The sequence below is a fragment of the Cuculus canorus genome, chromosome 2 (assembly GCF_017976375.1).
Source record: "Cuculus canorus isolate bCucCan1 chromosome 2, bCucCan1.pri, whole genome shotgun sequence".
NCBI lineage: Eukaryota > Metazoa > Chordata > Aves > Cuculiformes > Cuculidae > Cuculus > Cuculus canorus.
The window spans coordinates 48,369,469-48,385,520 of NC_071402.1; the positions used below are offsets into that span (position 1 = coordinate 48,369,469).

General features: G+C 40.2%; 2 protein-coding genes across 11 annotated transcripts in view; both read left to right on the forward strand.

The window, feature by feature from the left end:
- Positions 1 to 16,052, forward strand: part of CHST9 (carbohydrate sulfotransferase 9) — a 93,016-nt gene that overhangs the window by 73,898 nt on the left and 3,066 nt on the right. The gene's annotated exons all lie outside the window — the stretch shown is intronic.
- Positions 1 to 16,052, forward strand: part of AQP4 (aquaporin 4) — a 112,735-nt gene that overhangs the window by 66,177 nt on the left and 30,506 nt on the right. The window lies entirely within an intron of this gene.

Genomic DNA, 16,052 nt, shown 5'->3' on the forward strand with positions numbered 1-16,052 from the left:
GCTAACCACCATGTGTCAAACAACTGCCCGGCTCTGCAGATGTGTCAAATTCACAAGAGTAACCATCATTTTTATTTAAGCCTAGGAATAGACATTTAAGCAATTTAGTGCATCTAGTTCTCAATGTGTTGATGGCAAGGACAAAGTCTAGAGTTAATGTGTTCATTGGTATCAAATTTTGTAGCTCAGAATTATGCTTCTTTAAAAAAAAAAATCAATATTTTTCCTATTTGCTAGCATTCCTTTTAAAAAAACAGAAAGCTGTTGATATGACATATGTATGCAGCACATGTGAGTGATGCCCTTTGACATCACTTAAGATTTCATTTTTTCTGTGAATTTTCATTGAGGCTTCACTAAACTGTGATGTTGCTTGTGGAAAGGTGTTCTGTCTTTATTACTATATCAGTTAGAAGTATTTACTAAATAAGCAAACCCTTGTGTATTGCAGTTAAATATTTCAGCATCAGGAAAAAGGACAAAGGAACTATATTGACAAAACAATTTCCCCTAACTAGAAAGGGGGGTTGCTTTCCTGAATTACATGCTCTTCCAGATTGGAAGGACCTGACTTGTACACAAGCATTGTGCTGTTTTTCATTCTTGACTTCTTGTCCTTGCTAAATGCTGTTATCCAGATGGCCTATAAATGGATATATGAATTGTTCATGAGATCTATTTTGAAAAGTCACTTAAAAAACAATCATTAAAATATTTGTATTCCAGTAATTACTCTTCCTTAAGTAGTCTTCCTTGCAAGCTATAAATTGAGGCATTGATGTCCTTACGTCACTGCTGTTTGTGAACTGATCATCTAGTTGGAGGACTAACCTGCCAGGTGACTGACCATTAAGGCACCTATGCGCAACCTGGTTGGATCTAATAGCATTTCCCTGGCCATGGCAGAGCACAGCACGGATGGCACTGTGTCACTTCCAGTGGCCAGAGCAGGTGCCGCTCCTGACTGAGTAAGCCCTTGCATGTTTGGAAACTTATGGCAAGCTTGGTTCTGTGACACAAAATAATATCTACAGTTGTTACAGTCTTCCCATTATCTTGAGAAATTGATGGGTGAACATATTTAGCCCAGAATATGGCATTACATAAGCAAAGGAAAAACTTCACTTTTTCTAGGTAAGAGTACAAATGTTTTGAAACTTAAAGGAAGTTCTGTGCTTTGACTGAGAGTTTATAGCCTAAACCAAATATAATTAGCATTTACAAACTAAACTTTAAAAATAAGCCTGAAATGGCTTGCGTTGGGAGTCCGTATTGGCCAGAAGGGGGGGCAGTTGTATTTTTAAAACACAACTTGAGGCTACATTGTCAGAGCTGTGAATGGCTGATTGGAGACCTAATTCTGCATATTTTCTGTGACAAAATCAGTGGATGACATTGTCCTTTTCTGATGAAGAGTGCATTGTGATAAAAAGAACATTCTCACAATAGCAGTAGGTGGATTAGCTGCTGTAGTTTTGTGTATCCAGCCTTGGTCTTTTCCTGGATGCCACTACTTTGCCATTCTCTCCCTGGATGCCTCTATCTTGCCATTCTAGCTGTCTGCAGTTAACTTTGGAACGTCTAACTTTGCAGGAAAATTGCTGTCTTGATAATATGAAGGGTGTGTCTAAATAAAGTAAATGTTGATTTGGGGATACACGGTAGACATTCATTTTTAAATGGGTCCTAGTGAACCTAGTGATGTGTCATTCCACACAAACTTCCAAGAAGTGGAAGAATGTTTCAGCTTAGAAATAAGTTTTGTTTTCAAGTCTAAGATTGCACTGCATGTTTGGTTTGTAGTAATATTACTTAAAATAAAGTATTTAATCTAGGGTTGATCCTAATAGAGTATCTCCCATAGAAGGATTCTGGTTTTTTTCAATAACAACTTGAAATTTTATGTGTAGGATAAAATTGTTATCTGACTTGAGATCCTGTAGTCCCCTGTAAGTCAGTGCAGCAACACTTGAGTTAAACTGGCTCCCAGAAATTTAAGTGAGAGAAGTGGCTCTGCAGAAGATGAATGATGTTACAACTTGACAGGAGCAGGAGTGCAAAGGGGCAAATAGCAGGAAATGTCTTGTTAAGAGGTGAGTGAAACAGAGAAGGGATGGGGGAAGCCTGGTTGACTGCAGCACATTAACTACTGCTAAGGGAAATACAAGGAAACAAGAATAAACCTTGTGCTTCTAACTGTGTAACAGTCTTGACTGAAAAACACATTACAGACCACCAATCAAAATGTATCTGAAGGCAGTCCCTTATGTTTCATCCTTACGACTCAGATTTGTCTGCATTGTGGTCTGAATGGATACTCCTATGTGTGGTTTTGCCCAGTGCCTCTCAGAAGCTCTGAAGGACTGGCAAGAATGTGTGTGCTTGATTCAGAAACTGAAGTTTTTTTCCCAGGAATACTTTCAAGTTAAATTTCATTTTGAGCCAGACTTGAGCCTGTCCTTTCTGCAGTGAAGCTGCAGGGTGAGTCAGGAGGCTGGTGAGAGTGCTCTACAATACCTGTCTCACTGTTCTGTCCCTGAGGAGATCTTTCTTCAAGACAGACTCTCTTGCAGTGGCATATCATTCTCTTAGTCTTTTAACATCTCAGTCAGGAAGCATTTCCCTTTCTGTGTATGGGGTTGGAGAAACAGTAGCACAGAAAGGAATGTGATGAAGCAGTGTACTTTCTAGAGGTAGGCTTGAATCGGAGATAACTGTAGCTCTGATGTAATGTCAGTATGTATACACCTTCTGCTAAAGTGAAGAGGTGAAAGAAAATTACATCTTATATATGACAATGTAAGTTTTTTACAAAGACTGTTGGGGATTGACAGGCACAGACCTGAAGGATGCTGCATGTACGCAAATGGTGTAAGAAACCTATATTAATGTGAGCAAGTTCAGTCCAAACTACGTGGTTTTTCTTGTGCACTGCTGTAGTTTACTTCATTGCTCTCCTCTATCCCCTTCATCCTCTCATGTGACCTAGCTAGGAAAAGTTCGGTCCATGTATGCCAGCTTCCTAGTGCTGCTAATTTGAGGTTATCTATTAGGTATGTCTCTTTCTCCTACTTTCCCAGTTTGGGACGTTCCTCAGTGTTACATACTTTGTTCTTCCAAACTTAGGAGTTTTAAAATCTTCAAGGCAGCTAATGCCTACTAAACAAACTGAACTATTATTTCACTTATATATGCTTCGTAGAGTCACATAATGGTTGAGGTTGGAAGGCATCTTTGGAGGTCATCTAGTCTAACTCATAACGGGGTCAACTAGACCATGTTGCCCAGGATCACATCCAGCTGGATTTTGAGTACCTTCAAGAATGGAGACACCGCACCCTCTGGGCAGCCTGTGCCAATGCTTGATATTCAAACAGTAGAAAAGTATTTTCTTATATTTAGATGGAATTCCTTGTGTTTTAGTTAGTGCCCACAGTCTCTTGTCCTGTCACTGGACACCACAGAGAGGAGTCTGGCTCCATCTTCTTCACTCCCCCCACCTTCTTCATCATGCATTTATACACATTGATAAGATCCCCCTGAACCTTCTCTTCTCCAGACTGAGCAGTACCGGCTCTCTTGGACACTGCTGGTATGTCACATGCTTCTACCCGTTAAATATCTTTGACTGAACTCACTCCAATATATCTATGCCCATACCCATTTATGCACTGGACTCATTCCAGTATCTCCATGTCTCCTGTACTGGGAAGCCCAGAACTGGACACAGCATTCCGGATATGTCTCAACAAGTCTTAGCAAAGGATCACCTCTCCTGCTCTGCTGGAAATGCTCTGCCTAATGCAGTCCAGGTGGCTGTTGGCCTGCTTTGCCATGAGGCTCACAGTCAGCTTGTTCTCTAGGACCTACAGGTCCTTTCCTACAAATTTGCTTTCCAGCAGTCCAGCCCCAAGCCTGAACTGGTGTCTGGGGTTGTTCTTCCAAAGGTGCAGGACTTTCCATTTGTCAAATTTCAGGAGGTTCCAGTTTACCCATTTCTCAATTTTGTTGAGGACTCTCTGAATGGCCACATAATCTTCTGATGTATCACTCCTCCCAGTTTTGTATTGTTTGCAAACTTGGTGAGGGTACACTCTATCCCAGCATCCAGGTCAGTTACAAGGATGTGAAACAGTTTTGGACCCACCATCAGCCCTGGGGCACTAGTGACTGCCCTCCAGCTGCATTTTTGTTAACAACCGTTTGAGCCTAAGCAGTTCAACTAGGTTTTAGTCCAACTCACTGAACACTTGTGTAGCCTGTGCCTCGTGAGGATGTTACAGGAGACAGTGTCAAAAGTGTTACTAAATTTGAGATAAACATGTAGTACTCATCCCTCACCAATTGCGTCAGTCGTCTCATCAAACAGGGCTATCAGACTGGTCAGGCATGATTTCCTCTTCATAAATCTATGCAGCGCAAAGTCCAGCTGGAGGCCAGTCACCAGTAGAGTACCCCAGGGGTCACACCTGGATAAAATACTGTTTAACTTCTCCATTACAAACCAGAATTATGGGACAAAATGTACCCTCAGCAAGTTGTCGGAGGATACAAAACTGGAAGGAGTAGTTGAGATATCGGGTGGGTATGCCACCATTCAGAAGGACCTCAGCAGTGTGGATAAATAGACAAACAGGAACCTCATGAAGGTCAGCAAAGTGAAATGCACTTGTGAAGGAATAATCCCCTGCTTCATTACATTCCCAGGAATTGAGGTGAAGCTGAACAGCCTGTAGTTTCCTTGATCCTCCTACTAGCCCTCCTTGAAAATAGGAGTGACAGTTGCTTTCTTCCAGTCCTCAGGAACCTTCCCCCATCACCATGACCTTTCACAGATAATGAAGAATAGGCTCACAGTGAAATCCTCCAACTCCTCAGCACTCATGAGTGCATCCCGTCAGTTCCTATGGACTTATTTAAACAAGCTGGACATAAACTTTCCCTATCCTTCTCCTCCTTCAACAGAGGAAGTCCTCCTTGCTCCAGACTTTCCCAGAGGACTCGAGGGCATGGAATTACTGAAGGGTGGTCTTACTAGTAGGGATCAAGGCAATGAAGGCATCAAGTATCCCAGCTCTTTCGATGTCATCTGTCACCAAGACCCTACTCCATTCAGCAGTGGGCCCACAGTTTCCCTAGTCTTCCTTTTACTGTGGATAGACCTGTGAAAGTCTTTTTTTGTTGCCTTTCACATCTCTCCCAGGTGGGTTTTGGCCTTCATAACCCCATTCCAGTATAATCAGACAATGTCTCTCTATTCCCCCTTCACCTGTTCCAGCTTCCACCTCTGGTATGCTTCCTTTTTATGTTTAATTGTTTTCACACATGCAGACCCCTGCTACCTTTGCTTGAATTCCTACTTGTGGGGATGATCCATTGAGTTTGGAGGAGCTGATTCTTGAACTTCACCCAAATGTCCTGGACCCCTGTCCTCTCCAGGGCCATATACCATCTATTACTTCTTCCTTATCAGGGGCTCTGTTACAGACGCACCCCCACAGTGTTATTCGTGTTGGTCTGCCCTCTAGTCATGACACACAAGCTCTCTGCTGACTCTCATCTGTCCAAAGGCAGAGCTCCATGTGTCTCCACTGCTGTCTGGCTGAAAGGGTGACTCCTGCCTTGCCATCCCAGCCTGCCCTTCCTGAAGAGCCTGTATCCACCCATGGCATCTCTCGTGTCCTGTGAGTTGTCCCATCACATCTCTCTGACCCCACTGAAATTGCACACCGACCTTTAATTCCTCCTGTTTTCTTCCTGTCCAGTGTGCAATAGTGTACAGGCACTTGGGAGAGGCACCCAGCCATGCTGGTTTCCCAGGGAAGGTATGAAAGCTTTGTCCATCATGATGACCTTTAGGCACTCCCTTGTTTATATGCATATGCTTGAGGTAGGTGCTTTTGAGCCCTTTCCTATTGATTTTGAGATCCCTCCTGTTCCCCCTGCACACGTCACCAGTAAGCAGAAGTTGCTCTTTTTTTCAAATTAATTTTGCATTCGGATATTTGATCAGATATGAAAACTGCATAGGAAAAATTGTTCAGGTTTGCCCTGCACATTTTATTTTCTTTCTTCTGAGCTGATCGGGTCTGCTCCTCCTACTATCCTCTGCCCCTTCAAGTTCAGATAACGTAATAGTTCTTCACTGTTTAAATAATGCATAGTACTGAGATAGTAAATATCAGAAAAACGCAAAAGGAAGTATTATCCAAATAAGAACAGCAGACACTTTTATTTGAGAACCTTTTCAGTATCATTTTGGAGGGAACCATTTCTCAGGCTGTATAGACAGGAGTGTATATACAGTGTGTGAAGATAAAAAAAATAATCTTCAATTTTATGCAGAATGATTCTTGTGAAAAAAACAAGCATTGGAATATGCAACAGGCTAAGAAGACTGGATGTTCAGCAGAACTATTGAAATAAATGGTGTGCAGCTTGGGCAATGAAGGGCAGTACAGGCTGGGAAGCTGAGTTGCAATCCTGATTCTCAGATTTCTGAGTGTCTTTAAAAATGGCAAAGTGTTAGCAGTGTTAATCAGAAATTAGGAATCACAGTATTCACATGGGGTAGACAATTATTATCTTTCCTTGTTTTGCAGACATGGAAAAATGAAGTGTGAAGGTCAAGGGACTTGATCAAAGTTGTAAAACCAAACACTGGTTCTGGCTGGTTCACCTACCCACAGCACATTTCAGTCCTGTTACTCCTCTGCTTCAAAGAGGGAAGGTGCTTGAACTAATTAGTGTTTGGATTACACATTGGTTATCTTTGGCAATCCTTGCAGATTAATGCATACCAAGTGGATAGCTATACAAAAAACCTGCTACAGAATAGAATCATAGATCCATAGAATGATTTGGGTTGGAAGGGACCTTAAAGACTATCTAGTTCCAACTCCTCTGCCATGGGCAGGGACATCTGCCACTAGTTCAGGTTGCTCAAAGCACTGTCCAACCTGACCTTGAACACCTCCAAGGATGGGTCATTCACAACTTCCTGGGCAACCTGTTTCACTGACTCACCAGCTAGGGTAAAGACTAAGGTATTTTCTCTTACCTGTGATCAACATGAGTTAGCTCCCTTCGGTGAAAACAAGGTATGCTACCTTTCAGTCAGTGTGAGGAAGGCATGTGCAGTGAATAATCCTCTTTGTAAATTCACAGCCTATTTTGTCCCATAGTAATTTATTAATGCAATAAATTCTCAAATATTAATATATTTTTTGTAAAACTGAACACATGGACTTGTTTAAAAGTGTGTGAATATAGGCAAACACAGCTTTGAGATATTTGCCAACTTGGAGTGCATTATACATTTCTATTAATTTTTTATTTACCAATAAAGTCATGTAAGTTTAATTAAATGCTAATTGTGATTGAGAGGAAAAGGTTTTGAGCCTCTAGAGATCTTATTGTCTCTTCCAAAGTAATTTAGGGGAAATAGAATTCTTCATGCCTAAATATAGATTAATATTCTTCATCTGAGCATAGTTTGATTTAAAACTTTTCTTACTGTTTCTAAAAGAGCAAAATGTCTCACTTATGCCAGAAGATACGTGTATTTACCTGCAGACAAGATAGAAACGGATTCTGTTTACTAGCAAAAGATCCCCGTGGATCTTATCACAGCCACTAATGTGAGAAATACTGCTATGTAAGCAGAAGTACAGCATTACATTACAGGCCTGTCATCTCAGAGGGGATAGTGTTTTATTAGGGGAAGGAGTACAGTTGTTTATTGTCTTAATTTTTACATTTCTCTGGTCTTAAATACCCTGGGTGCCCTAGGGAGGCCTGTCCAGTCATGCTGCCGGGCCATCTCCATCTCAGTCCTCCTGCAGTAATGTTTGAAGCCAGGGAAAATTTTAGGCCGCTTGCACACAGTAATAAGAAAAGAGCTCTGTGATGCAAAGGGTGGTGGCTGATCAAAGAAGAAATTTTGTCCTCATTGAGTCAGTGGTATTTCAGTTCCATATCCGTTCCAAGAGAGGGCAGAGGGCCGGCTCATGAGCACAGATCCAGAGGGTGACATGTCACATTGCCCACTGCTGACACTTGGGTACATGAAGGAACTGGGAGTGCTGGACAAGGAGAGATGGGATGGGAAAATGTGATTGAAACTCCTCCAAAACTAGGCCACTACTTGTCTCGCCACTTGTAAGAACATCTTGTTGAACATCTTGTTTGCAGCTTGACATTTGCAGCTGAAATAATTCCTTTAAAGTAATTGTGGAAAGGATTTGGTACCCTACTTTGGACCGCATGAAGTACAAGTATGCCAGGCAGTCTTCGTAATATGATGCTAGGATATCTGTGAAAAACTAAGAAGTCAGTGATTCCCTGAGACAGGGAAATCCAGGCTCATTTTTTTAATGCATTCAAGGCAAATCAGGCCTATGGCTTCTGCTGACTGCAAGACTCGTGATATGTCTCTCCTGTATATAAAAGTGAACTAGGAAGAGAGGCTTATCCTGTGTCTGGTGGTTGCATCACTCCCTGTAAGAGGAGAGCCACGGTTTCAGTCCCAGCTTGCAGGGTTAGTTAACCTCCAGGGTTTATAACCGGCAGTTAGATCACCCTCCCAGGAAATGCAGATGGAGAATGGGGACCAAGCCTCCCCTGTGCAGAGTGGGTATCAGCACCAAGAGTGGGGACCAAGCCTCCCCTGTGCCAGGATGTGGTCTCTGATACCTCTGAATAAAAAGATGTTGTCGTCTTGCCTCAGGCATCAGCCCTTGTCTTTAGGGAGGAAAACAGATGTTGTTTGAAATATGAAATGTGCTCAAAAATGCCTGCCTGGCTTGAGTTGTGAAAAAGCAAGAGGCATTATTTATTTTCTTCTTCATAAAGTAACTGTGTATATGAATTACCATGTACTTGGAAGTAATGAATTTGAGAATTGCATTTGTCAACAGGAGAAACTGTTTGGGTTATTTGACTTGCTGCTGTGCTTTAAGTTATGAAAAAAAAAAGGCACATTAACATTATTTAGTGAACTCAAATAAGAGACCGATATGTAATATAAAGAGATCACCTGAAAGTGCCAACTTCAGATTTAATCTCCCTGTACACAAATAGTAAACCTACCAGTGAGTGGAACCCAAGAGTCTTTTTCTGATATTATTCTTCATAAAATGAGTATTGCATGCTTAGTTTGAGGCCATTTTGAATTTCAGGTTATTTAAGCTGCTTTGCTATGTCATTTTTCTGTACAGAAGTGAGTACTAATGAAGATTTCCATCCACTGATGTAGGTTTAATAAGAGTATACACAGAGGAGGAGGATTGAGCTCAGAATTAAATGCTGTTTGAACATACTGATTTACCTCTACCCAAAACAAATGCCACTGCATAGGAAGGAGATTGAGCAAAATATGGCCTAATGTTAAGTGGTCCATGGTCTGAAAGTTGTCTTTTATTTGCAGTGCACCTTAGCTGCGCATCTAGAGACAAGCGCTCCCTGCAAACTGGATGCAAGTTCTATCCAAACCCAACCTGTCAGGGCTGCAATGGCTCTGTGCTTATTTACAAGTCTGTGAGTTATACTGCAAAGAACCAGCCCCATGAAACAGTTGTGAAAAGACTGGAGAAGCAAGATTAGCACTGCACTATCCAGAAGCCAATTTATCATTACTGTCAATTACCTTGACAAATACTTCTTTATTAGTAATAAGGGGATGTGATGCTTGTTTTAATTTTCAAGACTTGGTTGTAGTTGTCTTGGTGAATCTTAATCCGTCATGCAAACTTGTGTGTTACTTAGTTTCTGATAACAATAGCATCTTTATGGGTACTTTTTCTTTTAACCATGCCTTGATCTTTCTTATTCTCATTCTGAGCATTTTTTGGAGAAACCAAATGTTTTGACTGTGAAGGCAGAAACAGAAGGGAGTTAATTCCAGATTTGAACAAGAATTGGCAAGTAAAATTAGAGATTAATTTCCTTTATCCAAGTTGCTGACCACATGAATCATCTTGTGGAAGTGGCTCATGCAGGCTGTCTTGCCTCATTAGTTTGGGTGACTGTGCTTTCGGTAGATGAAGACAGTGGGTAGGGAGAGGAGCCCTGGGCAAAGCCAGCAGTGATCTGTGAGAGTCTCAGGCCAAGACAAATGGGTTCCTCCTGTCCCTTCATTAAATGGGACAGAACTACTACTATAATCCATTATCAGGTGTTCAGAAATGTGTAGACGTGGCAGGCATTTCATGACATGGTTTAGCAGGCATGGTGATGTTGGGCTGATTATTAGACTTAATGATAGTAGAGGTCTTTTCCAACTTTAATGTTTCTATGATACTACGATCAGTTATTGTTCATCTTAAGCCATTGGGGCTCTCTAGTTTCCCCACTGCCTGTGGGCCTGGTTGTTCTGCAAAACTGCTCTAGTTTAGTAGTCTTCTTTCAGATTTTTCCACAACACCTCATTTCCTGACACTTGACCACACTGCATTAGAAAAAAAAATAAATCTTTTCCCCTATCCTTTTCTTCTTCACTTACTTTATCTATGCCCTTGCACAGACTCTAAAGTCATCATGCAGTGAAATGCCAGTTTTTCTGCTAACAGATTCAAGGGGCAATAGTCACTTGTTCATAAAGCAGCATTTAAAATAACTGGTATCTACTAATTAAAATTTATGTGCAGTATTGTTTTTTCTTACTATGATTTTCTCATTTGTGTCTGGCTTCATGCTTACAGGTACCTCCCTTGAACCTAATTGTGTTTCAGCCAAAAATGATAAAGTTTGATGTTTAGTATCTGCAGGAAGCCCTGAGAACCTCGTATACTCATTTCTTTCTTCTCTTTTTTTCCCCCAGCTCATTTAGTCATCTTGGAGGTGTTTGGTACAAGTACATGTGTTTTAGGGATACACATCCCATACGAAAATGTGGTGTCTGTTATAGTATGATTTTGCCTTTCAGGACAACATATGGGCCACAATACAAAATACTCCAAGATTTTAGTTCAGAGGAAGGATAAGCTTGCTGCTATTTTGTGTTCTGTTGAGTGCTTCAGTGGCAGTAAGAACTATGAAAGTTCAAAACACAATTGTTTTGTTCTTTCTCTTCCATAATGGAATTGTCTATGAACCAAAATGTATCTCTGACAGAAGCACAATGTTAAACTTACATTGTTCACAAGGAATACCTGTGTCAACTCTGGCTTGTGAGGATTGTAGCATTATTCCATTGGGAGGTGGGGAGTTAATGGTGCCTGTCTCCAGAGTAGCTATTTTAAGCACAGGTGATGAATCAAGAGGTTTATCTCCACTGCACAGAAAGTGAAGCACCTCATTATCAAATACTTCCTGTCACTTGTGGCCAGCCCAGATAGTCTGTCCATTGGGAGTTCCTGTAGGCATTTGTTCAGCTCACCAACATTACACAGCTGCTATGATATGAGAAAGTTGTGAGCATATTTACGTGTTAGCACAGGTAGTATCACTGTAGAGGAGCTTGACGATTCTGCATTATACTTTGCAGATAGTCTTCTAGCACAAAAAAAAAAGGTAAAGATAATCTTTACTTTTGGCAGGCTTAAGAAAACTTCCACATATATGTGTTCTATATGTTTTTATAGTTAATGTGAGGTAGTAATAGCTCCAGACTTCACTCGCTTGCTGAAGATAGGAGTCACACAAACGTTTGCTCATATTTCAACTACGTATCAGTTCTTAACCATCTGCCACAATCATGAACCTCTACTGAAGAAATCTTTCTAACTGTGCCCAGTTATGTGGAAAACTTGTTATTTTAAGCAAATGAGGTTTAGACTGAAACTATATATTAGCTTTCTGAAGACTCACGTGTACCTACAATCCAAGAAAGAGGTTGTTTCTTTTATAGCCCTCCAGTATTCAAGCTGCCTTCATCTAAATACTTAAATTAAGAAACTGATTTTCGTGTGTTCCCTGATAAATGGGGAAAGAGAGAGTGACTCAGAAAATAAGTCTTATCTCAGAAGAGCCTTTTTCTGTCTGTTTTCTGCAGATTGATCCTAGGGAAAAAGTAAGGTCCTGAAATTATGTGGTCATTATAATACAATCTCTACATAAGAAGCAACATGAAGAAATAAATTTATATAGTGAAATAAAGTATCTCAGTTCACGCTGAACTTTGGCACTGCATGAGCAGACCAAGTGCCAAAGGTCTGCGATGTAAGCAAAGATACAGTATACTCCAGGTATGTATGCCAAACTCCTGTCGTCTCATCACTGGGGGGGCTTTGCCTCTTCTCATGGATAAGGTTCTGTGAATATGCACTGCAGAAACCGTGCCTGAGTTGATCAGAAAACATAAATGCTCTATCTTTCTAAATAATTGTCTCTTTTAAGTTTCATCTGGAAAAAAAATATTCCTACCTGCTCTTAAGGAATGAAGTTTTTGTCATCTTTGAATACCCATGTATTTGCAGAGCAGTATATTTGCTATTTAGTGTAACAGTGCGGAGAGGGTCCTCAGGGCATTTAAACCTGCAACAGTCAACCACAAGCCACAGTGAAAAGCAGAGCACAGTAGGTTCCCAGACAATTCATGTGTTTGCTCCTAAGAAGCATCTTAAAGGACTGTTTCAGGAAGGATGTTCTCAAACAGAAGCTATATGAGCTAGATGCTGAGATCCAAACCATACATTACTGTTGCTTACAATTTAGTTATTTAGCAGCACAGAAAAGCACAATAAAACAAGATATTTCTTTTCTCCACTATTATTTATCCCATGTTTTCTGTTAGGCTCACTTAATTTTATTATTCTTGTTAGTAAAAACGAAGACCCAGCACTAAAGCGTTTAGGAAACACAGCACTGTCTGCACTGCAGGCCATTAAATCTTTGTAAATCAGTGCTGGAACATCATCCTTTCCAATACATCATTATCTTTTTACATGACACGTTGCTGTAATTGCAAACTGTCTAGATGAGGTCCCACCCGTGCACTGTAAAACCACCACAAAGTGTAACTAGATGAGTCTTAACATTCCTGGCTGTAGTCAATCTCTTCTACCCCAGTGCCTTGTGAAAGTATTATAGGAAAGGACAGCTTCAGTGGGTGTAAAAGAACGTATTGGTTACTTATTTTTACAGAGAGGAGAAATCTTTTTGTGGATGGGGGAGAAAGAAATCTCTAGCAATAAAAATGTCAAAAAAAATCCATTGACCCAAATGGGGTCAATGCCTTTTATTTCAGCAGCTTCATGCAGTTGCCTGCCAGTAGCCAAACAGCACACTAACACTCCATTAAATTCCTTTTTTTCCTTCTATTTAAACTAATTTTTAAATCTGTCTTCAGCCCTTGCCTAGCTAAAGGGAGAGAGAGGCTCTGTATGTATTCTTCTAAATTAGACTCATGACCATTTATTAATTTGCTTTCAAATCTGTTAATGCAAACAGAGAACAAGGGGCTGCACAGTTACTGGCAAGGATGCAACACTTCACTGGATTTTAATTCTTGGATGAAATGTACTTAACCTGCTCTGTAGGCTGTCAGCATGTCTCAAGGTCAGCCTTGCACCTATCCAAGGTGACCGCAGAGTTCATCTTCCACGCCAGCAGTTCCCAAACTTAGGAGTTCTTTAGAAAGCCTACTCTTGGACATTTGGCTCAAAGAATTCGGTAACAACTGTTTGCATGGGAAAATCTGGACCCAGAGTTAGTGTCTGGTATGGAATTACGTGTGTGCTGCCTGTTGTTGATGTATGTTCAGGCATTTTCCAGACTAATGGTGCTCAGCAGCTTGTGGGGTGGATTGTTAGGAATGTAGATATAATGGAAAAGGGTTTTTTTAAAAAAAAAAAGTTTATTGCTTTTGCAAGTTTCTTCTTTTCCTGTTCTCACTGTGAAAAAGAAAAAATCAACAGAACATGTAGCTGCTTAGATCTTTAAAGTGTCATAAAATGGGCATGGAAAAGTCACTGTCACCAAGAGGAAGCCAGAAAAGGCACCTCACTTTGTGTAAGCCTAGCATCATAAAACATTAAAATCCTTTCAGAATGTGTGGCTTTCAGCTTTCTTATACACATAAGAATGGTTGAAGATAAATGTGCCAGACTGTCAGGTAGTTTTGCTTAAGAAATACGGCACTATCTATTCATAAATTTCTGTTAGTTTTCCAAGAAAAGTTTCTAGTTAAACAGTCCTCATCAAATAAAGCTTCATTCATCTCTCGATTCATCTAATCTTTCCCAGCTACTAATCTAGTCAGGAAAAGTATATAGGAAGTTTTGAACTGGGTTTTTTTGAGTTACAAAACTTCTATGGCAATGTAACAGCCATTTATGTTTTTGAACTTAATCAGTATTCATTCCCATTCTTAGATATAGGAAGTTACAGAAAGCATTTACTGCAAGCGTACTGTCCCTCATGGAGCTTATAATAACATTTATTAGCCAGTACTGTTATAGTCACTACAGGATATGTGTATCAATAAGGAGAAGTGGAGAGGGGAAGCAACTAATAGTATTTTACATATTTAGATAATTTTTTTGTCCTCAGAACTTCCCATGTCATTGTTTTTCCCCTAGGTCTTCCTTTTTTTCCTCCCTTCTGTTTCAGCCTTTTTCTTCCCTGATAGATTCTTTCTTCTTTTGTCTCATCTCGCTTGGAGGGAGTTCCTTTCAAGTGACTCCCACTGTGCATATGTTGTTCCTTTAGGGTGTTACCTGAGATTGCTCTGAATAGTCTGCCCATCCTTCTCTGAAGTCTTTAATCCCATGAAGAATCTTTCAGTAGTGATTCCTACAGCTGCATTCACAATTTTTGAGACTGAAATGCACTCTTCTTCTGGTATCACCTTGATTGTCCCCTGAGGTTGATCCTGGATCCCAGGCAGATTGTTTGAAATTAAACAAAATCGAGATCACACACCTTTCAGTCTGTCCTTTTCTATCCTGGCCAGGCTGAATTCAGAAGGCTGAACTTCCCTCTGATGTGTACGTCTGATTCCAGAGGCTTTAGTTTGAAATTCAGATTACATAAGTGTCTTTGAACTGAAATATCACCTGAAATAGACTGGTCAATTCAGATTACACACCACAAGAAGTCACAAGGTACTGCTTCTCTGTCTTAAATTTTCTCTCCATTTGGGGAACATCAGTATAGTCTCATATAATTGGAGGCTGACTTCTGAATTATAAAATTCACCAGAGCCTCACCAATGAGCTTACAGTCTTTGGTTACTTTAACATTCCTGGGGAGCCTGGTATGGTGTGGTTGATATCTATGTATCTCATGTTTTCCATTTTCACCTTTTTAAGTTCCAGGTTTTTCTTTTAAGATCAAAGCATTTAACTTATTTGTAAGTCTGTGGTACTGCAGTAGCATTTGTAAGTTGCCATTCACTGTGATCCTAAAATTCCCATTAGGCTCATAGTCATCCCTTGCTTTACTACTTCTAAAACGTTCTGTTATCACACAGTAACTATGTTTCTGAATTCTTTCCATCCTATGGCAGAAAGGATAAATCTCTAGGCATATATGTTTTCTTTGTTTTAAAGAATGAAATATTAGAGAACAGAATTTAAAAAAAAAAAAAAAGTTAGAAAAACTGACCACGCCAAAGTGAAAGAATTCAAGTATCCTTTTGCATTTCTATATGCCTTGACATGCCCTCTCTCACAGATGCACAAGTTCTACATGGCTCTGTTCTTTCACTTGCTTTCACTAATACAAAAAACATTTTACTCAATTCAGTGAAATCAAAGACCTGGTCATCAGTGGTTTGCAGCAATACAGAATAGCCTAATTCCCTAGTTTTGATTTTGTCTTTGGAAATCATTACACTGCAAGAACAGGCTAGCTTTTCTTGGAGCTGCTTGTTTTTCTGTATGCTTTATTTCAAACTGGAATTCAAATTGTGTTCCATGCATTACTGTTTCTTACATTATTCCTCTGAATTTTTAACAGCCTTCTTTGAGTCGGCCTATGAACTTTCCCATCCCCACAAATCTTATGGTCCACACATCAACTTTCCAGTAAATGTTTAATCAGTTTATGGCAGAAGAGTCTCTTTATGTAGGTTTCCTAAAAAGTTAGACTTAGGAAATCAAGTAGTCTGT